Source organism: Lytechinus pictus, chromosome 7 (assembly GCF_037042905.1).
Source record: "Lytechinus pictus isolate F3 Inbred chromosome 7, Lp3.0, whole genome shotgun sequence".
NCBI classification, from domain to species: domain Eukaryota; kingdom Metazoa; phylum Echinodermata; class Echinoidea; order Temnopleuroida; family Toxopneustidae; genus Lytechinus; species Lytechinus pictus.
The window spans coordinates 24,351,007-24,374,912 of NC_087251.1; positions in this window are offsets into that span (position 1 = coordinate 24,351,007).

Genomic DNA, 23,906 nt, shown 5'->3' on the forward strand with positions numbered 1-23,906 from the left:
TTTTCTCTCTCAATCTATCTCTGTCTCCCTTACAGTCTCATGTTGAAACGTTTTACATATTATATTGCCCATGGCTAGGCCTTCACCTTCATTCAGTGACAAAAAGGGATGTAATAAAGCAAAGATCACACTCTGATAAATGTTACAATAATCACTGGAGATTGCAAGATTGCAATACAATCATATACATATATTATCATATTAAAAAGAAAATTTGACGATAATGAAAATCCATTAAAACAAGTGGAGTGCCTCTGGCAGTCTCACCTGCATCAGGTGATTCAATATAGCAGCAGTGCTAACTTTGAAAACTACTTTAAAATAATTATTCACAAAAAACACCATTTATATAATGATACAATACTACGTTAATTGACAATAAATGACATTTGACCTTGATTATGCGACCCAAGACTTGTCAGTGATACTTGATTACCCCTATATCCACATTTTATACACTATATCTAAAAAAACTTTAAATGTTATGACAGCAATCTAATAATTACCTCAAAAATGGCCAAAGTTCAATGACCTTAAATGACCTTTGACTTTGGTCATGTGACCTGAAACTGGCATGAGATGTTAAGTGATACTTGATTACTCTTATGTCCAAGTTTTATAAACTAGATCCATACACTTTCAGAGTTATGATGGTTATTCAACACATACCCCCAACATGGCCAAAGTCTATTGACCTTTGACCTTGATCATGTGACCTTAAATGACCTTTGATCTTGATCATGTGACCTGAAACTCGCACAGCATGTTCAGTGATACTTGATTACTCTTATGTCCAAGTTTTATAAACTAGATCCATACACTTTCAGAGTTATGATGGTTATTCAACACATACCCCCAACATGGCCAAAGTCTATTGACCTTTGACCTTGACCATGTGACCTGAAACTCGCACAGGATGTTCAGTGATACGATCACTCTTATGTCCAATTTTTATGAACTAGACCAATAAACCTTCAAAGTTATGATGGTAATTCAACAAATACCCCCAACTTGGCCAAAGTTCATTGACCTTAAATGACCTTTGATCTTGATCATGTGACCTGAAACTCGCACAGCATGTTCAGTGATACTTGATTACTCTTATGTCCAAGTTTCATGAATCAGATCCATAAACTTTCAAAGTTATGATAGTAATTCAACAGATACCCCCAACTTGGCCAAAGTTCATTGACCTTAAATGACCTTTGACCTTAGTCATGTGACTTGAAACCCGGGGGGGGGGGGGCACTTCCATTGACGAGTGGATACCATGCCCGACCATGGGGTGTTGAAAAGAACCCTAAACACATATTTTTCATATTCTGAAAATGCACCCTTTAACAAGTATTGGCGTGTGAAACCCTACCCTTAACAAGTATTGGAAACAAAACGATACTGTATTCCCTGAATTGAACCCCTAAACAAGTACAGCGATATTTCAATTGTTATGTCACGGACGACGTTGGTCGTTGGTTTTACCTTTACCTACATCATTGGGTTTAGTACAGCCCCACCTTCCCACACATCGCGCAAATCGTACTCTAAACAAGTAATGTTGACTCTTGGGGCAAAAAGTATATCCTTTATTAAACATTTTAGTCTTAATTTTTTATACCCTCGTGAATTTGACCCTTCTAGCGAAAATAGATACCCTTTTTTCATTATTCAAGTGTTTTTGACACCCTTATTATGTTACATACGTAATGTGCCCTATCTTGAAAAAGACATCCTTTTTACGTGTTTTTTTGGTCGCGCATAGTATCCACTCGTCAATATCAGTTGCCCCCCGGGCTTGAAACTCATGCAGGATGTTCAGTAATACTTGATTAACCTTATGTCCAAGTTTCATGAACTAGGTTTATATATTTTCTAAGTTATGATTAAATTTCAAAAACTTAACCTTAGGTTAAGATTTTTATGTTGACTCCCCCAACATGGTCTAAGTTCATTGACCCTAAATGACCTTTGACTTTGGTCATGTGACCTAAAACTCAGGCAGGGTGTTTAGTAATACATGATTAACCTTATGTCTAAGTTTCATGAACTAGGTCCATGTACTTTCTAAGTCATGCTGTCCTTTAAAAAACTTAACCTTTGGTTAAGATTTGGTGTTGACGCCGCCGCCGTCGGAAAAGCGGCGCCTATAGTCTCACTCTGCTATGCAGGTGAGACAGCGATGAATTGTTTCATGCCATGATGTAATGTATTTTACTTCATAATTTTGTCAAGGGATTCTTCCCTTACAAATATGGTTTAAAAGGTCAATAACCATTTCATGAATGAGTGATCAAATAATGAAGGCTACTCTTGAAATCATTATAGTGCCAAAAGCATTTTGCCATGAATGAAACACAAATAACCCAGCAGGGGATGTTGACAGCGTCATTGTAGGATTATTAAAAAAGAGATAAAATGTAACTGAGAGAAAAGAATATACATAAAAGATAGATAGGCAAATGGGCTTACTCAGATTCTGTAAAAGAGTGATACACAGAGAAAGAGAGCAATGTACAGAGAGCATGGCCCTGGGAAGCACGAGTGCTGAAACACCCCTGAAGATTTACCTGGGGGTGCTGCATCAGACAGCACCACATGGAAATCTGGTAGGTATGCTAAATAGCAGAAATTTAACAAAAATCACCTTCTTTTAATAGCTTGTGAATCCTGGACCAAAATCAGCTTCAGTGAAAACCTCTTTTTTCAAATTTTTGTCAAATAAAAAAATGTTCCAAGGGCCCTGAGAAACAGGGATATAGAAAAAAAAGATAGGAAAATAAGAAGTAGGAAAGTGGAAAAGAAGGGAAAGAGAAGGACAGGGAGAATGAGCAGATGATGTAGGGAAATGACTATAGATTAAGGCATGCAATGAGGAAAGCATACATGATTGAAGAGACAATAGCAAAATTTGTATAAAAGAAGAAAGAGTGAAAGAGAGGGAAATGAGGGAGGCGACTGTAGGAGAAAGAGGGGAGGAAGGGAGGGAGAAACAGGGAGGGAGGGGGAGAGACGGGGGAAGAAGGAAAGCACTACAGACAGACAAACAAATGATCAGGTCCAGGTCTTCTACTTTGAAGGTCCTTAGGCGATATCTTTCAATCAAGACTGCTAATTGAAATGTCAACATTTATGACTTCAGACTCATCCAGTTCTAACATCAATCATCTTCCATATCCTCTCATGTTCAGAAAGGCCTGACTATGAAGATATCCAGGAGGGGGTTGGGGGTGGGCAAACGTATGCTCAGAAAACTGTGTGTGATGGTGTGGGAGGGGAAGGGACAAATGTCTCCCCCTCCCTCTCTATTTTTTGTCATGGATGATTTGCCATTTTGCCCCCCCCCCCCCCGTCCCCAATATCTAAGTGGGGCCAACACGTTGTAACACAATTCCAGTATTCTCAATAGCTACATACGGTATGTTCGCCAGTTGGAGGTGCATAACAGGTTTATTAAAGCCTGTCTAACATTTTTTTTATCTATATATTCAATATCATAATGAAAATAATGCTATTCAACCATTCAGATCTGACATAAATTTTCTTGACTGTTATAATTTTTCATGGACTGATATTTCATTAAATTTAATGTTGATTAGTAAATCAGATTTGGCACTTAGTAATATTGAGATTTGTTTGGTAATAAGCCAATATAATAAGAAATTAAGTAACTTAACTGATAGAGGGCACTATGTTGCTGAACTCAAATTTCCATGAAAAAAGGTAATCAACAGATATGCAAGAACAATAACTATTCATTTATAAAATTAAAATGTTAGAATACATAATATTTGATTTACAATCCTGACAACATATTACAAATATAATCTGTTGTTGTAATCATTTAACTTGCACGGATCCTGTATATTGGTCATTTATCAAGGACGAATATGAAATTAAAATGACTCTCCAGGTATCTGAAAAATTGAGAAACGCAAAGAGTATATAACAAATACCAAGGAAGATTTCAATGTTCTTTTTTTTAAAGACTGAAATATCATAATTGTGCTTAAATCTTACTCTCATGGAGCAGAGGATTTAAAACAGACACTTTTTATTAAAAATATATGCAATCGAGGATGCATTTGAAAAAGAGGAATTCATATTAAGAATTTGGAAATATACATCACATCAGAACATGAAAATGCAGGTTGTCATTATTATCTATACAAGAGTCTGATTGTACATTGTTTTTTTTTGCTTTTCTTACAATAAATTCATTATGGGGTTTTATGATCCAAACTCAATTTTGCATATCAAATACAATGAAATTCAGATTTTTAAGATATTTGAAAATAAAGGAATGTTTATGAAATTAAAATGTCAATAGAGCAAAAAAAAAAGAAGAAGAAGAAAAAAGAAGCATTTAAACTTAATATAAAGTACCCCATACCAAACCCCAAAGTATGGAGGGGAAATAGAGAATAACGAGCCACTTCAAGTAAAAAGAGGATATAAGAAAGAGAGAGAGAGAGCAAGAGAGATGGAGTATAGGAGAGAGAGAATAAACATAGAAGAAACATAGTGAGAACTGTAGGAAATTAAATAAATAGGAAGCAAAATTGCTAAATATTTCCATATAGTGAATGCATCTCTACACCATAGCGGTCACTTTGATCTGCCAATGATTTCTTGTTATGCCTTTTGCAGAAAATGGCTCCCGCACTCGTCGTCGGCCGATAAGAGAGCATTTAATCTCTTGACGATATTGAATATTATATTGACTTGATTCTGTGTATGATTGCCGTGGTGATGGCGGGCAGAGTTGGCTGGTTAATGGGGTAAGTAAGTGTGGATCAGCGGTATCCTTTGTGACACCGATTCGACAACGACAAGGTGACTGGTGAGATATGAATGGAATACATCCAGGGGAAGTTCTAATGGCTGCCTTGCAGGCTTGTTGCTTGCAGGGGAGTGACAAATGTAACACAGGAAACATTAGTAACATGCAAATGGAGTTGGAGAGACACGGGGAAAAAGACACTACAAACAGACAGAAAGATAGAAAACGGGATATATTCCATGGAAAGGGGCACATAAGAAATTGATGTTTCAGAGGTTTTCTGCGTCAAACTCAATTTCGAATTAAACTCGTTAATCGTTATCATAAAATTAAATCTTACAGTACCTCAAAACATGACAACAAAGTGTTTGTACGGATGAATGCATATCAAAAGCCAACTCTTTGTGGAAAAAAAAATTGCTTAGTAATAAACAAATTAAAAGTATGATTTACTGTCTAGTAGATGGGTCTCCCTCTATCAAAGCTGTAATTGATACATGCCTGCATGTGCTTATCTGTGTTGCCAATTTTGATGTATTTGGTTTTTAAGTATGCCAAAAGTCTGATTTATATCCATGATTATGTTAAAACATTTTTCTATTTAATCAATATATTTTCACTTACAGATTATTGCTCACTGGGGAGACTGGGGAGAGGAGAAATTTCATAGAGAGAAAGAGAGAAAGAAGGTGAGAGGATGAAATGGGAGAGAAGAGAGGGGGAGAAAGATAGAGAGATGAAATGAGAGAGGTAACAAGAATAAAGGGAGAATTTGAAAATAGGAAATAAAAAGAAGAGAGGTGTGTAAAAAACATATAATACATCATTGTAACAGAAATATTTATCGGAAAATTTATAAAGGGGATGACAGTAAGAGACAAAACATACAAAATAAAGTAAGAGAAATTGTGGCTAATTAAGGATGCTTGATGCTTCTTCTTATATCAATGACTGTGCAAAGTTCCGACATTTACTATGATAAAGCGACCCACTCATGTGCCATTATTGAGACCAAAGCATAGAATGAGAACCGTCTCATATAACTGTAAATTATTCCTCTCAGAAAACAAATTAATCACTTTTTATCCCCTCTCACCCTTACCATATCTTAGCAATTAGTGCTGGCAACAGGACCGGTCTTTGAAATGCTTAATTGGGTCTGTCTATGATTTACGAGGGCATTAGTATCACCGTAGCAGGAAATTGAAACCAAACCAGCTAGGGACTTGAACACTATTATTGGCATCAGAATGAAATACCCAAATGAGCTTTTTTTACATGTACTGGTAACAAGCACCCAATGGTATTCTAATGTTAGGAAGGCCTATCACAAGCCCTTTATACATAACATAAGAGTCGAGAATTAACATAGGCCTAAAGAACTACTGTTAAATGGTTCAGGTAATTATTTTATTATCAATCATTTACAAGATAATACTCCTTCATCATAACTATCTTCCCATTTTCAATATGATCATGATAAAGAATATGTTATCTAAGGTATGCTTAGACATTGTTGGGCATGGAAGTATCATGTACATAGTACATTGATGCAATTATAATGGTATGGAATTAATAAATGGCATGTAACGTTAGTATGACTTACTTGAACTGGTGTTATGAAAGTGGAATCATCGTTAGATGTGAACACATCAGTCAGACAGGTAGAGTGGTAGGGATCAACTGAAAACATCTTTAACCTCCAAGAGCAAACTGAAGAAAAGCGTGAAAGGAAAAGCAAGAGTTAAGTGTATCAATGTAATAAGCAAAACCTAAAAATTTCTTCATTTTCTTACTCTACATACAGTTTCAATATTATGCTTGTTTGGCTTGTCTCTATTTATTTAATTTTAGATTTTGTTGGAGTGTGCATACTTTAAATGATACATTAGCTGGGTATGTGAGGGAGGGAGAGAGAGAGACAGACAGAATCTGAGGGAGGGGGACAATATCTTGCAGAAGTTTTCCACAGAATAAGACACTTTGGTTGCTAGGTGAAAGTATACCCATATCATCCATCACGATTTGGATGACGAACTCACTTTCTATCCCCAGGTAAAGCTCTAACACTAAATCAATAGCAATCTAATGAAACCTAATTAAGCTAATGCCAAGCTATATGACAGGGAGAGGGGGAGACAGAGGGAAGGAGAGAAAGAGAGAAGAGAAGAGAAAAGGATAAAGTAGAGGGGAGACTGAGAAATAATAATAATACAAATACCCTATGTAACTATTGGTTTATGCATGATTAATCATCTAGTGCAGATATTTCTTTACTCACATCATATTCTGGGATTACCTTCGTTATGCTCAGTCAACCTATTTCAGTGATCCCAAGCCTTCTTTTTTTTATTGTTCATTTTGATTTTAAGTCAAATGTATATAAAAATAAATGAAATTATATTAAAATGAGAATAAATCATCATAAATGCACTAATTCAGTTATTCAAAATGTTTGGATTACGGGCAAAATTAAAGAAAATTCAACAATAGATGGCAGCAAGTATGAAGCAAACGTGGAAACCCCCGCATCTTCTTCAATTACAGAAAGAGGCATGAAAATTTACAGAGAACAGCTTGCCACCTAATGCTAATGTTGACAATATTGCTTAATTATGCAAACTTTGCTTTTAACATCATATCACCATTTTCCCATCCATCCCAGCAATTATGTTAATGGGTATGTTTGTTCTCCACGGGGGCAAGACACATTTATTCATTGATTGAACAAACAGACATTTCAACCAATCATGTATGCAAATTAGCATGAAAATAGCCAGTCAAATTATTCCACTGATCAATACACTCCAAAGCGTCTCTGAATCAGAGGGCATTCAATAATTTGTCTGTTTGCATAACGGATAGAAAATGCAACCTACGGCATACTAACAGTGTGTAGATGGACATTTCTTTAAGCATCTTTCTTTTTCTTTCCCTCTTAGGAATATGAGTACAAGACAATCAATAATTTCAAATAAAATATGCATAATATTAATATATTATAAAAAGAAAAACCAGAATAGAGATGATTATAGAAAAGAACTGACCAGGAAAGCAGAGCTGCTAGTATCATAACTAACAAGTGAAAAGACAATATGGATTATGGAGCTACCATCATTAAGTCTGTTCATTGAAAAAAAAAATAATCACAAATTTAAGAACTCTCAATGATAGCTTGTAGGTATGGTAAGGTAGCATCAAAGAGAATTTTAATCTTTAAGTTAAAAATGTTACAGTACACATGGTATATGTAATTTACATTGTTTCTAAAAAGAAAAGCAGTAATAGTGAACAAGGCTGTGTCCATGCTGGTAAAGATGTGGGATGATGTCACAAGGAGTGACAAGTTTCTATTTCATATTTCATCAGGTGAATTGATTTTTTTGGACTCCATACTAATCTCCAAACTTTGTTTGGGTTCTCACTGAATGTGTAAATCATGCTACATGAAATTCATTTTCATAACAAGGAGATAATCTTTATGGACATCCAGTAAAAAAAATTATATTCATATTAATGAAATACACACAAAAAAAACATAAGTCAGTTTGTTTATGACACAGATGTTCAATGAATTCACAATCATGGTTTGACAAAATAATGAGATATAAAAATGCTAACAAAATATAATTTATAGTTGTATTATTTTCTATTTGATTTTCAAGAAATTTTAATGTTTTTTTCTTAGTTTTGTATACTTTACTTATTAAACTCTTATTCTAATAAACTTGATTTCAGCATGGAGTACCCCCTTTAATACCTTATCATCACAGGAGGACAAACTTTAACAAAGGATTTCTCATTGACAGTGATTACAGCTTGCCATGAATGGATGGACAGTTTAGCCGACGGACAGAGTTTGTATATATGTCAGGAGAGTAGTTCGGACAAGGGTTGATGAGTGGACGTACCAAGATGAGATTTGATCATTACAAAGCACACCTGCAAACTAACTGACAACTCTCACCCTCAAAACAAGGTGTTGATAAATACAGTCTGATTCAACAAATTCTCTTTACCTGCTTAAGGCTATGTGTCAAGGGCAACACCTAAAGCCTCTATCTGTCAACCTTACTCACTTAAAATAACTTTGCTAAAATCTAGCCTCTGTCGAGTCTGTTCAGGACATTATCTTTTATCGCACTCTGGTCATGAATGGTAAACATTTAAGTAAGTCAGCGTAAGCAATATTAATTGCATTTCCTAAATATAGTGTAACTTAGTGCAATTTCATGAAATCATTCACTATAATAATAGATAATTAACTAAATTATTGAAATACAGTGAATTCTTGAATCAGGTTTTGGAACAGTAAAGACAAGAAATTGCAATTTCAATAAAAGTACACCGTAAGTCACATTTTATGTTGTTAATTACACAAGCATATCAATTATTAACAGAGTACTAGTATTTGATTTTGATTCAGATATCCATATATTCATGGAAGTGCAAGTGTAGGGTAACTTTTGATAACAAAATGTATAGGTATGACCTCACATTGGTGAAATTTTCAGAACATTGATGAGCTCATATCTACCTTAGATGACACACTCATACGCATATAAAATAGCAAGGAGAAAATAAATTAAGAGACAGAAATAGAAGAGGGAGAAGAGAGAGCAAAAGAAAGAGAGAAAGGGTGAGAAAATCAGAGAGGGAGAGAGGGGGGGGGGGGTTAAGTGATCTAGTATCTCATTTGAACACGATCCTCTTTGGCCTCATTAATACTTTTAATAGTAAAAAGTTGTCATCTTTCAATCCCACACAATAATAAATCATTCTGGTGACCTACAACTTCAAATTGTATGAATGTGTGTTTATGGATTAATCAATTTCTATCTTGTTGCAATGAGAAATGATGCTTAAGAGAACAGAGAAGCAAAATAGATAACAGGAAAGGATTTTTGTCATTAACAATGAAAACTACAGAAACAAGTGAGAATGAATGAAAACGGGGGCATTTTACAAGGCAGTTCTTGACAAAAAAAGAGAGATAATATTGATGTAAACACACATGAAATAAAGCAATCAATGATTGTAACATTGTGAATTTCATGATGGTGGCATCTTGTTGAATTTTCATTCAGAAAACATGCTTAACAGCGGTGGTGACGGTGATGTTTGTATGGGAATGGGAATTGTGGGAAGGTAATTGGGGGTAGGTAATTGGGGGTGGGTTAGTGCTAATTTTTACCATTTTAGGAGAGTGCTTTTTCTATTTCGGCAATATTCCTCTTCACAGTCCTTGGGGTAATGATTGCTACAATTTCCTTGGGAAAATTTGGTTAAACAATATGGACCCCCTTGCCCATTAATCCAACATATTACCAATTGAAACAAAAGAAAAATACAATTGAACTCACAATCAACCTTTACCAGAAAGATGGGCCTGTGACTATCTCAGTGGGCTCAGGTGACTCAAATATTAGAGGAGAAAGAATCTTGATGTCCTAGATATGATACCAATATCCAAGATGCATTCATACACACCAATCCAATTAAAGATATGCAGTAAAATGTCAAGGGCGGGTTGACCGAATGGCACTCACCTATTACCTGGAAAAAAGACTGGGACTCTCTCATCAAACTGTCCTTCTATCAGTCTAATTCTCTCTTATTTTTTTTCTTTTCGTGTTGATGTGTTTCTATCTCAGCATCTCGCTTTTCCTCTTCCCTTCATGTCCAATGTTCCGATGTTCTGTCAGCCAGAAAGCTTTACGTTTCTGAGAAAGAGGAAGGCTGTTGACTCACATTGATATATAGTCATAGTCATAACATATACGTTGTTCTGACCGCTGGTTCAACCCGGATGAAACGGAAGCGGCAATCGCGAGGCGTCTTGAACATCAAACTGTCACAAAGAAAGAAATAAACAAATATATAAATTTACCAATAGTAGCAATCAAATTTGAATCTACTGGGGACAGGAGTACAGGAAGGGAGAATATAATACATGTTTAGGTGTATGTATGCCAAGAGGTGAATGAAAAGGATAATGAAGAAAGAATGGTGGAGGGGGAGGGGGGTATTGAAAACAATCTGCCAAATTGAAAAACCATTTAGAAGAGTGAGAGAGAGGATGAAAAGGGAGAGGGTGGGGATAAGATAAAGATGAACTATAAACATGAAATTTGATTCACAGAAGGAACAAAGAGAGAAAGACAGGAAAGTCACATGAAAATCAAACTGCCCAAATGATAATCTATCAAAGGAGAGAACTGTGGGAGGATGGAGAGAGGATAGAAGAGATGATGGGGGGGGGGGGGGTGTGAGAGGGGGTAGAGAAGGGAGGGAGAAAGATTTTATTCATTGAGGCCACTGTTTCTGGGGCATAATATATTAATATGGAGTTATTTAAACCAGGTACTATGGTTACCAATTTATCAGCAAATTTATGACCCATTACCTTATAATATTGACTACTATACTACACATAATTGCACTTATTGCGATTTTACGAGAGCTGATTTTTTAATGAAAGGATCATGCCCAATATCAGTCAGTAAATACAATACTCTATGAATGAGTCAATTGTTGAAAATACAAACAATAGGGTTCCTGTAGACATAGTTTCTGACATTGATACATAATGTTGATTTTGTTACCTTTGAAATATAAGAAAGTCAGGATGAATCAATGAAACTGAAAACTCAGAAACAATAAAGACATGCCTACTTCAATCTATATAACATGCAGAAAAGGGAATGTGAAAAGAAGCATTTATTCTGCTACACTATTTCAAAGAAAGACTTATATCCAAGATCTAAAAAAAAGACATGTTGACTTGTAAGAATATGCCTGATAAAAACTCAAATTTCTATTACGGTATTGTACCCCACTTTTGCTGGTAAGAGTAAAAAAAGAAGAAAAGAAATTATGAATACCAATGTGAAGCCTGCATGATTACCCCCCATTTTATGGCTACCTCAAAGTCATACTCCCAGAAGATTATAAAGCAAAGACCTACATCTTTAATGAGATAGTATATACCCCGGCTTCACAGAAACCTTGGCAATGTAATATAAACAGATATCTATACCCCTGACCGCTGAGTGACCCCTTTGATTTATCTCACTGGATTATATCATGTAGCTAAATAATAATTTGAAACATGACACCATTGCAGTTTTAATTTCCCCGTTGTTATCATCGTGGCATGAAGATCTTGGCTATCCACCGGAGGCATGGATAGGGCCGAAGATGATTTACATCAGTTCCCGGTTCACGTCATGAAACCGCTTCTTAACAATTGGCAATCATTTTCAATCGGTAAAGTCTGGAGCAAGCCCTTTGATGCCTATTTTTGATTCATACTTGTATAAGGGAATGGATATTACTAAATGATATACTTCTATTACCATTGACCTGAAGAGATGCGAATATGATTTATCCATACTTTGAGCAATTGTAAGCCAATTGAAAAGTGCATATTGCTTCTCATGAGGCTTATATTTAAAAAAAATCTGTATTCTAATAATAATGATAATCATAACAATAATGGTAATAATAATATAAATAAAATTGAAATAATAGTGATATTAATAATAATATTTAATGATAATAATGATAATACTGATAATAATTACAGCAACAATAATAATAATAATATTTAAAGTAGAAAAAATAAATAAACATATACATATATATATATAAATAAAAGAATCTACTCTATTCATTATCTTTTGCAAACAAATCAGTTGTATAGAGCATATACATGTAGCTTTTCAGGTTCCCCTTCCCTGTTCTCCCTCTTGTTAATATCAATGTCTGTGATCTATCATCTCTTCGCGTGATCCAAATAAGAGATGAATGTTTTCATGTTTCAATGACTATCGCATGATACAGCAAATTCCTTTTATGATGAACCTTGAGATTATAAAAGGCTGGATTCATATTATCAAGATTTTGACATGCATTCATGTTGCCTTGGGGTTTAGGCCTTTCATATTTCCTACTCCTGTCTATGTTCAGTTTGAGAGAAAAGCCCATGACACTGCATCGGAAAAGAAGATGAGCGTTGAGGGGGGAAGGTGAAGTTGAAGTACCGGGGATCGTGACTGGTTATCCACCGATCGTAATAATGCCATACGAGTCAAGGTGAGAGGGGATATGACGAGGCACTGAGGCTAATCAATAACCCAGTGTATTGTAATGAATACCAATATGGGATAAACGCAGGCTATAAAGATGGCTACCACTCCAAACAGTGTGGCTCGCAGGGTCGCCAACGATCTGTTTTTAATTAAAACTATCGGTAACGAATATCGTAAACAAGGTACAAGAAAATGTGTATTTCAAATGAGGGGGGGGGGTGGAAGGGGAAGATAGTGTATTGCTTCTTCTTGAGGAAGGTTCATGACCTCTACCACTGGCTATAGGAATTAACACATTGATGACTGAATTCTCTCATTTCTAAAGGCATTGTACAGAGATGACCTGGTTCTCCTATGTGATGGGTTAAGGAAGAGTAAGAAAATAAGACAACATGTACTTGAAGTCTAAGGATTTAAATGAATTTTGTTGAAAGGATGACAGACACTTTCAGTTGCATTAAATGTAGATTGATTTTTCCATTCAATTAGCAATATTAATATCACTTTAGAAAACATGTCTGTCAAAATAATACCTTGAACATCATGTCTAAAAATGTTCAGCAAAAATTTTTCAATATATTATCTTAATAAGAAAAAAATCATATCAGGATACAAATGAGTCAGGGAGAAAAATAAATTCTTAACAAATCTTTCTTGGCATCTGATAAGCTAGCAGCAAGATCCAGTGTAGTGAATTGTTTTGTCTAACGGGATAAGACAAGTATTTGAGGCAGACAGCTAGGACCAACTACCTGAGCAAGGTGAGACCATAATTGCTTAACTCGGGAGAAGAGCAGGCATTTTAGGGGTACCAAATAAAACCAGGGAGAGTCGAGGGCACGTTCTCTTCTGAGTATTCCAAGAAAAACTCAGAAATGTCTCGGGTCACCTACACTTTCCGCCATTCAATATTACCCATTTTCTTTTTCCATTCTTCACTTAAGAGTATCACTGGCTTGCTGGCGGTTGATTGGTGATGAATGAAATCATTCACAATCTCAGTGCAAATAAAGAAAGGGAGGAAGAAAAAGGCAGTGATGGGGGTGGGTATGAATGTGTTTGAAGGACCCTTTTGGTAGAAGAAAATAGGAATGAAGACAGAGGTACTATAGAAAAAAAATGGAAGCCCCCAAAATAAAATTTGAACATCATCTTGAGTCAAGTAGATAAAGTTTAGTTATTACCGACTTATCTAAAGTTGCAACCTGTGAAACTGTGCCCTGAAGTATTGTAGGGTTAAATAAAAGCAGGAAAATTAGAGAAAAATACCACAAGAAGTGTGACGTAAATCCATCAAAGGATCTAAACATTAAGAATGTAATTTTTTTTTTTTTTGTAATGCCATTATATGAGCTGCTCCTCTCTTTTTTCAATGGAATATATATTGCTTTCGAAATCACACTCGGAGAGTTCATTGTATCAAACTCCTCTCATTACAAAAAATAAACAGATAGAGGTCTATTACAATGATTAATTTTGTTTCCTCTTTGATTATCAGTATGTAAAAACAAAGATAACAGGATAGTCCTTTCATCTTACCGCTTATTGCTAGATCAAAAAAGGTCAAGATCTGATAATAGATATACCCCAAAGAAGTATTCATAATCAGATCACATTGCCACTCAATTACATGTTAAAAGTACTTTCACAGCTATCTATGATTGAGCACCATGTTACATGAACAAGTAGAACTCTCATTAAAAACACTAGAAATGTTCTGAATTGATGTCTTATTTACATGTCCTAAAAATATATCAAATGTTAATGAATAACATTTCTTTTCTGTTATGAATATTGGTAGAGAAGTATGAGGCGCCGAATGTACCAATATTATATAGAACAATTATTTGTTATATAATCATTATTTATTAAATAATAACTATTATTTATATATAATTTACATTTTATTTGTAAATAACTACTATTATATAAAATATCATTTCTAATTATTTATATATAATTCCAAGTAATACTTCATTATTTGTAAATAATAATAGTTCGACATTCCATTATTTATAAATAATGATTATTTGTTTTTCATTATTTATAAATAATGATTATTTGTTTTTCATTATTTATAAATAATGATTACTTGTTTTTCATTATTTACAAATAATGATTATTTGTTTTTCATTATTTATAAATAATGATTATTTGTTTTTCATTATTTATAAATAATGATTATTTGTTTTTCATTATTTATAAATAATGATTATTTGTTTTTCATTATTTACAAATAATGATTATTTGTTTTTCATTATTTATAAATAATGATTATTTGTTTTTCATTATTTATAAATAATTTGTTGAGTTTTCCATTATTTATAAATAATGATTATTTGTTAAATAATGAAAACGTCTACTTCATTATTTATAAATAATCATTATTTAATGTTCGAGTTTTCCATTATTTATAAATAAAGATTATTTGTTAAATAATGAAATATCTACTTCATTATTTATAAATAATAATTTTGTTTCAATATCCCATTATTTATAAATAATCATTATTTATAAACAATTTTTACAGTTTGCCATTATTTATTAAATAATGCCATTATTTATTAAATAATGCCATTATTTATTAAATAATGCCATTATTTATTAAATAATGGAAAACTCGCTATAACATGCAAATGTGGGACCGCCCATGATATGAATATTCATGATGCGATTTCCTTTTTCGTGATTTTTCTTCACAAATTTTTGTCCATTTCCTCTTCATAATGACATTTCTTGAGGCAATTTTCTAGGGATATGGTCTGATTGTAATATTCTTCATTTTCTATATAACTTCGTCTTCGTAGAAATATCAAAAAGTGTAATTTTATACGATTTTTCCTACAGTTCACAACCCCCATAGGCGCGCGTGTACTGTAGGGACAACCGGTGAATCGACGGAGTGCTCTTCATCGAAATACTACGTTGGTTGGTCCCCGGAAGTGGCGGGCGGAATTTAGCCCGAATCCTCGATGGAAGTCGATCAAGTGCATATGAGCTGAGAGAGTGAAATATCAGTGTACTTGTACAGGCCCTTCTACTTTTTATAAATATTTCTTGTTGCTTTTTTTTAAGTTAATTTTTCCTGGTGTAGAGATAAGTTTCAGTTCTAATAATGCACTTCAAATACATTTTGGAGTGTCTGTTTGAGGCGTTTGGGGCGATTTCACCCTGGCCCCAAAATGCTCGCAACGACAATACGGGGGCATGATGACCCCTAAATTTTAAAAAACTTATTTTTCTATTGAAAATTATCACAAAATTCACCAAAAGTGTGCACGAAAGCCTTCGTATTTCACTTTTAAAACTCCAAAAAGTGCCCAAATGACAAGCTTGGTCGCTTCGCTGTGTCGCTTTCAACTTTAGAACGTTTACGCGTCTGCTTCCCCCCCCCCCTCCTCCGAAAGAAATTCTGTATACGGCCATGCTCTAAAGAGCCTGGCACATTGATTTATGTATACTTCCATTTTCATTATTTTTATCTCATTATCAACATGGCCTTACGCATAATTTTTTCCAGGGGGGCCGGGGCCGGAGCATGACGCGCGTAAACTTTCTCAAAAAAATCTTGAAAGCGAGACAGCCACGGGACCAAGCCCAAATGACAAGCTTGGTCGCTTCGCTGTCTCGCTTTCAACTTGAGAACGTTTACGCGCGTCTGCCCCCACCCCCCGAAAGAAATTCTGTGAACGGCCATGCTCAAAAGAGCATATGGCACATTGATTTATATGTACTTTTCATTTTCATTATTTTTATCACATTATCATCATGGCCTTACACAGAATTTTTACCGGGGGGGGGGGGGGGGAGCAGCTAGGACGCGCGTAAACTTTCTCATAAAAATCTTGAAAAAGCGAAGCGACCAAGCTTGTCATTTGAGCTTGGTCGCGTCGCTGTCTCGCTTTCAAGATTTTTTTGAGAAAGTTTACGCGCGTCATGCTCCGGCCCCGGCCCCCCTGGAAAAAATTATGCGTAAGGCCATGTTGATAATGAGATAAAAATAATGAAAATGGAAGTATACATAAATCAATGTGCCAGGCTCTTTAGAGCATGGCCGTATACAGAATTTCTTTCGGAGGAGGGGGGGGGGAAGCAGACGCGTAAACGTTCTAAAGTTGAAAGCGACACAGCGAAGCGACCAAGCTTGTCATTTGGGCACTTTTTGGAGTTTTAAAAGTGAAATACGAAGGCTTTCGTGCACACTTTTGGTGAATTTTGTGATAATTTTCAATAGAAAAATAAGTTTTTTAAAATTTAGGGGTCATCATGCCCCCGTATTGTCGTTGCGAGCATTTTGGGGCCAGGGTGAAATCGCCCCAAACGCCTCAAACAGACACTCCAAAATGTATTTGAAGTGCATTATTAGAACTGAAACTTATCTCTACACCAGGAAAAATTAACTTAAAAAAAAGCAACAAGAAATATTTATAAAAAGTAGAAGGGCCTGTACAAGTACACTGATATTTCACTCTCTCAGCTCATATGCACTTGATCGACTTCCATCGAGGATTCGGGCTAAATTCCGCCCGCCACTTCCGGGGACCAACCAACGTAGTATTTCGATGAAGAGCACTCCGTCGATTCACCGGTTGTCCCTACAGTACACGCGCGCCTATGGGGGTTGTGAACTGTAGGAAAAATCGTATAAAATTACACTTTTTGATATTTCTACGAAGACGAAGTTATATAGAAAATGAAGAATATTACAATCAGACCATATCCCTAGAAAATTGCCTCAAGAAATGTCATTATGAAGAGGAAATGGACAAAAATTTGTGAAGAAAAATCACGAAAAAGGAAATCGCATCATGAATATTCATATCATGGGCGGTCCCACATTTGCATGTTATAGCGAGTTTTCCATTATTTAATAAATAATGGCATTATTTAATAAATAATGGCATTATTTAATAAATAATGGCATTATTTAATAAATAATGGCAAACTGTAAAAATTGTTTATAAATAATGATTATTTATAAATAATGGGATATTGAAACAAAATTATTATTTATAAATAATGAAGTAGATATTTCATTATTTAACAAATAATCTTTATTTATAAATAATGGAAAACTCGAACATTAAATAATGATTATTTATAAATAATGAAGTAGACGTTTTCATTATTTAACAAATAATCATTATTTATAAATAATGGAAAACTCAACAAATTATTTATAAATAATGAAAAACAAATAATCATTATTTATAAATAATGAAAAACAAATAATCATTATTTGTAAATAATGAAAAACAAATAATCATTATTTATAAATAATGAAAAACAAATAATCATTATTTATAAATAATGAAAAACAAATAATCATTATTTATAAATAATGAAAAACAAATAATCATTATTTGTAAATAATGAAAAACAAGTAATCATTATTTATAAATAATGAAAAACAAATAATCATTATTTATAAATAATGAAAAACAAATAATCATTATTTATAAATAATGGAATGTCGAACTATTATTATTTACAAATAATGAAGTATTACTTGGAATTATATATAAATAATTAGAAATGATATTTTATATAATAGTAGTTATTTACAAATAAAATGTAAATTATATATAAATAATAGTTATTATTTAATAAATAATGATTATATAACAAATAATTGTTCTATATAATATTGGTACATTCGGCGCCTCATAGAGAAGTGAATGTCTATATCTGTTTGTGCTAATGATGAAAAACTCCACATGAAATAGATTTTACATACTTTGGACAATTTATATCTTATGATTTGATAGAGATTATATCAACTTACCAAATGCAGATATGCCACGTATGATCGATAAAAAATCCTCTAGAATTTGTCCTCTTGAAACAAAAAGGGTGGCTATATTGGCCAAAATATTATGTAAGGATTTTTTAAAATCATTAACCGGAAAGTGTCGTTCCGGTAAAATAAAAATGACCATCTAAAGACACACCCAATGTTGTCTGTTATTTTCATCACAGGCTTCATAGGTACATGAATACCGGTAGTGTAACAAAACAAAACTAATTAACTTTGACGAGTGACAGGAGGAGATGTTACAGATCTTCAATGTGAATACCATTTCTTGGATTGTAACCGACCCCTCCCTCTTCATCACAGTTGGCTAAACCAAATGGATGCAATAACTGACAAGGTTAAAGAAAGAGACTTCACTGATTTTTCCGCATCACAAAATGTTTGACGGCGCGTGATGGAGTTGGACAAGGCCTAGGTGACTGTACTCTGTTCAGTTGGATACTGTCTCTGATGCAGAAAGATGATCTGGACTATGTAACAGTGATGACCAATGCAACAGAAGGTAGAGCTAGGGTGGTTCTTTTATACCTACCCCCAAATCACTGATCAGGAATTATACATATCAATAATAAGTTTATTCAGGTGTTGTATACACCACATCACTTAATCATTTAATATCTCTATGTTGTTCCAAATTACTCTGGCTTTAGCTCAGCAAGTCCCTTTACAGCACACAAGCATTAGAAAAATCCTGTCAAGTTCCCATTTACCTCACCTAGGTCAACAAATGTAGGTTAATGTCTTGCTAAAGGATATCAGTGCCAAGGCGCGAATTTGAACCTGGTACCTTGTAGTTCAAAGACTTATCTGCTAGAGCACAGCACCTCGGAACTAGATTGGAAATTGACAGATATATTGCAAGTGTGAAAGTGAAGTCGTTGAACTAAAAAGGCTGCAATAAGAAAATGTCTGTAACAAAGTTGGACTAGGCACTTATAAAATTAAAGAAATTTGCAAGGATGTCTACATGGTTGTTGGGAATATGTAATGTGAAAGCAACTTACAAGCAACTTTGATATTAAGAAAGGAAAATGTATACGGCCTAAACAGAACAGTTGTTACGGGCTATATAGCATAATCACCAAGAACTTTGTCTGGATCAAGTATGCTATATGCACCATTATCAGGTATTTCTTATTCCAGAACACGTTCTCGCAACAGGTATTTTTGTAATCATCAGGTATGATAATCTCTTACGAAACTTGAAGTAGATACAGTCCATGACTTGCTCACTGCTATGCCGGTCAAGGATTCTGAAGTGAGGGAAAGAAGGCAAGAAAGTTTGTGACCTATCTTCAAATTCTGTGATATATTATCCTGGAGATTAAACTTGGTCTCAATAGGTGGTTTCAAACCGCCTCGATCACAAGAATCCCCGTTAAATTACGAGAACATTTTTAGGCTAAAAAATACCCATTTATTATTCCTGCATTCAGACCGCCCCGAAACATGCACTTCGGGATAAATTCCTGAAGTTAGGAGCATGCGCAGTATGGTCTAATAAGCAGGCAAGGCGCGAGATTCAAAATCACTAGCCCAGCAGCAACCCATGCACGGCGCCGCACCCAACGACACGCTGGGCTAAAAGTTCCCGTAATTTGCTTTCAGACCGCCAAAATACCTGCGACCTTGGAAAAATCCCCGCGAAAGTTCTCGTAATTTCGCCAAGTACCTACTATTTATCGGGTATTTTCTTTTGGGGATATTACGCGTAGTTTGCTTTCAGACCGCCAAAATACCTGGTATTTTCTGATCGGGGTAAATTTCCCGATCAGAGAATACCTGGAACTGGCGAGCTTCGAGGCGGTCTGAAACCACCTAATTATTCAAGTTTGGACTCTAGTGGGAGGGAAGTTACTTTCCTCATAAAATCACATAATCCTCCTCTCCAGTCTACTACTAGGGATCATTTCTCCATTCAAAGAAATTGAATTTGCTCTTGTCAAATTCATACTTCATATTTATACCAGGGGTGGATCTAGGTTTTTTTCATGAAGGGGCAGTGGCTCCTATGAGAGTGGTATACAAAACACGATTAGTGGTCTTGGTATATCATATACAGCCTCTTAGAAGTCAAAGTGTGAGTAGATGTCAATCATAAAAAGGTGATTGTACTCTATGTCACTAATTACGGCCAGGATGCAGGGTAGAGAGTAGACCACAGACAGGGTTGCCATTTCAGGTCTGACCCAATGAAATAAAATGTTTACCTATACCAATTACATGTGCAGTTCAATTCCATTATCCCTTCCATTATGAATTTAGTCAATGGGGTTATGATGAAACTAGCAAGTAAAGAGGGAAAAAATATGAAAAGTATACAGCAGGCAAAGGCCACACATACACCCCCACAACATGCTGATATGAATTAATAGACAAAAATCAACAACACTTTAAAATGAAATTTCATCCAAACTGGATGTAAAATAAGAAAGTTATAGCATTAAATATCTCTTATTTTCATGGTATTTTCTACACAGCACTGCTGAAATGCAAAAGAGAAAGTGGAGGACGTCACAAACTCAAAATATTTTCCCTAGATAAGTCTAGACATTGTATCATTTGTTTGTTGGGGTATAAAGTACACAGGTTGCAAGTAGAAATATGTGAGTGAATTATGATTTTGATCAATGCAAATTAAGATTTTTAAAGAGAAGTAGTTGCACATGTGGATAGCTAGTCAAGAGACCATCCCCTGGGGCTTTAAACTACAACCAAGGGGGGGGGGGTGCCAAGAAAACTCATTATAATGACTTAAGGGGCAGTTCACCATGATGATAAGTTGGTTTATGAAAGCAGAAAAAAATAACGGAAAATATTGGAGAAGGTTTGATGAAAATTTATCAAAGAATAAGAGTGTTATAAATGTCAGAAATCATTAATTAGTTTGTGACATGATATGCAAGCAACTTCCCCATATATCATGTGATATTAATTCCATAGATTTTAATTTTTAAATGGAACATGATATTATAGTGGGGGGTATTAAATGATGTGTCTTATGATATACCAACCCTAAAAACAAAATCAATTTCAATATTTTTTAGAAAATTAAATTTTGGGGGGATACAGTCAACAACTTATGGAGCGGTTGCTCACCTGTGACATCATAAAATCAAACTTTAAAGATCCATAACTCCATTATTTTATGATTTTTTTCTCAACAAACCTGACACCAATGTTTTTCTCTGATTTTCCTTTTAATTTTGAATAAGCAGAGTGAAATTCTCCTTTAAGTCAATGGTATGCAAAGATTTAATTAAATAGACCTGTATATCAAGAGACGGGGCTATCAGGTACCAGCCAGTTAAAATTGATATCTGCTCACTCAATCCCCAAAGAATGTATCTATATTTGGATTTGATTAAAACAGGTTTCACTTTCGATTATGTACATCCATAAAATATATTATGGATAGAGAGAATATAATCATCAATCAACTTTTTGCTGATTTCTCAATACACACCCAAAGGTCAAAGTTTAAATCTACCCTGCCCAAAAGTCAATGAACCTTAGCTTAGCGCAGGTTTTCATTTCAGAACTGATATAGTAAAATCGAACTAAAATGATCAAATAACAATTGGGTGACTTGTCTTCACAAATCTTGAATAAACAACATATGGGTTTCTTTATAACAGCATGCACTTGTTTTTTCACATTTAGCAGATTATACTGATAATGCAAGAAAGGACAAAGTAAAAAAAGTCTGGACTATGTTGAAACCTATCAGTGATGAATTATCAACTATAAAATTCTGTCAAACTGAATATATGTGAAACAATTTATTTATAAACATATGGATATACACACACACCCCTTTCACATCTCATTCTCAATGATGAAATTGTGTCCATGACTTTGGGATTTAGATTGGAAATATTTTTTGTACTCTTTTAGACCTGAATCATCTCTTTGCCTGGCCAAAATGCAATTCCACATATAAATTTTGGTTGCCAAAATCTAGCTTTGGCTGGCTAAAAGCTAGAAGTACAAAAATGGGATGAGGTAGATTTCAAAGTCATGAGATTATTCATCTATTCTGATCTTGAGTTTGAATTGTGTAGAATCATAAACAAATAAATCTGAATTTGAGAAGAGAAATTCTGAAAAGTTTTGACAGGATTCACACACCGTATTCAGATGGCTCATGTAGAATGTATCTTCTCAGTGAGTTTGGATTCTTTATTTATAATTCTACACAACCTGTAAATGTAATAAAGGTTGCATGTTAACACACTTTGACTCTGATCAAACCATGTTGTAGCTCCATGGTCAAACCTATGTTAGGATGCTTTGTATCAGTCTTTAAGAAAACAGAATTTAGTTTTCAGATCGTGTTTGGACTTGACTGAGGAGTTTCAACGTTAAACCATCTATAGAGGTTAAATGTCAATGAAGGCAAAACACATTAGCTTTCATATCTTCAATCATAATGTCATTTCCATATTACAATTATCTGTATTCCCTCATTTCACTCTCTTGTCCCAAGCCATATCCTCCTTTCAAAACTATCCTCTCTGCAAAATGCCTACTTGAAGACTGGGATTAGGAAAGTCCTCTGAAATATGACAAAATATGTGGAGATAAAGCTGTCTATTTTTATTGCCCCAACGTGGAGGAACATCAAAATTTCAAAATATAATTGCAACTGAGATTGTACTTTCACCTTCACCTAAGTAGTTATTGTTTATTTCATAGTACAAGTGTACTTCTATGGAATTCTTGGCAACATTTCTCTGGTACCCCACGCACAGTCCATGATGACACAGAAGCATCTCAATGATGGGGAAAAGAAATTCTGCAAGGGAGCTTTTGGCAAATAACATACTGGATTCACATTGGGCCCCTACGAATTTTATAATATTTTAAGGGCCATCTGCACCAGCCCGAGTTTTCAAATTCGCGCTATTTCTGATCCGGCAAATTAAGCGGATCTGAACAATCTCGAGATTATTTGTAATGGAGACGCAATTATCGCGCTAGTTCGTAGGATTAATCTCGAGATTGCAATTCCAAGTCAACTTGGGATTATTTGCAAAATAGGGTGCTATTTTATGAATTATCCTGCTAATTCGCAGGTGCAGACGCACTCAGGATTATTTATTCACGGCGTCAGACCATAATGCATTCGAGCTGGAATCACTCTTCTTGTGATGGTGGAGACAGGGTTTCTTGAATCTCGAGATTAATCGCGAAGAGGGCCGATCGGGCTAAAATCTCG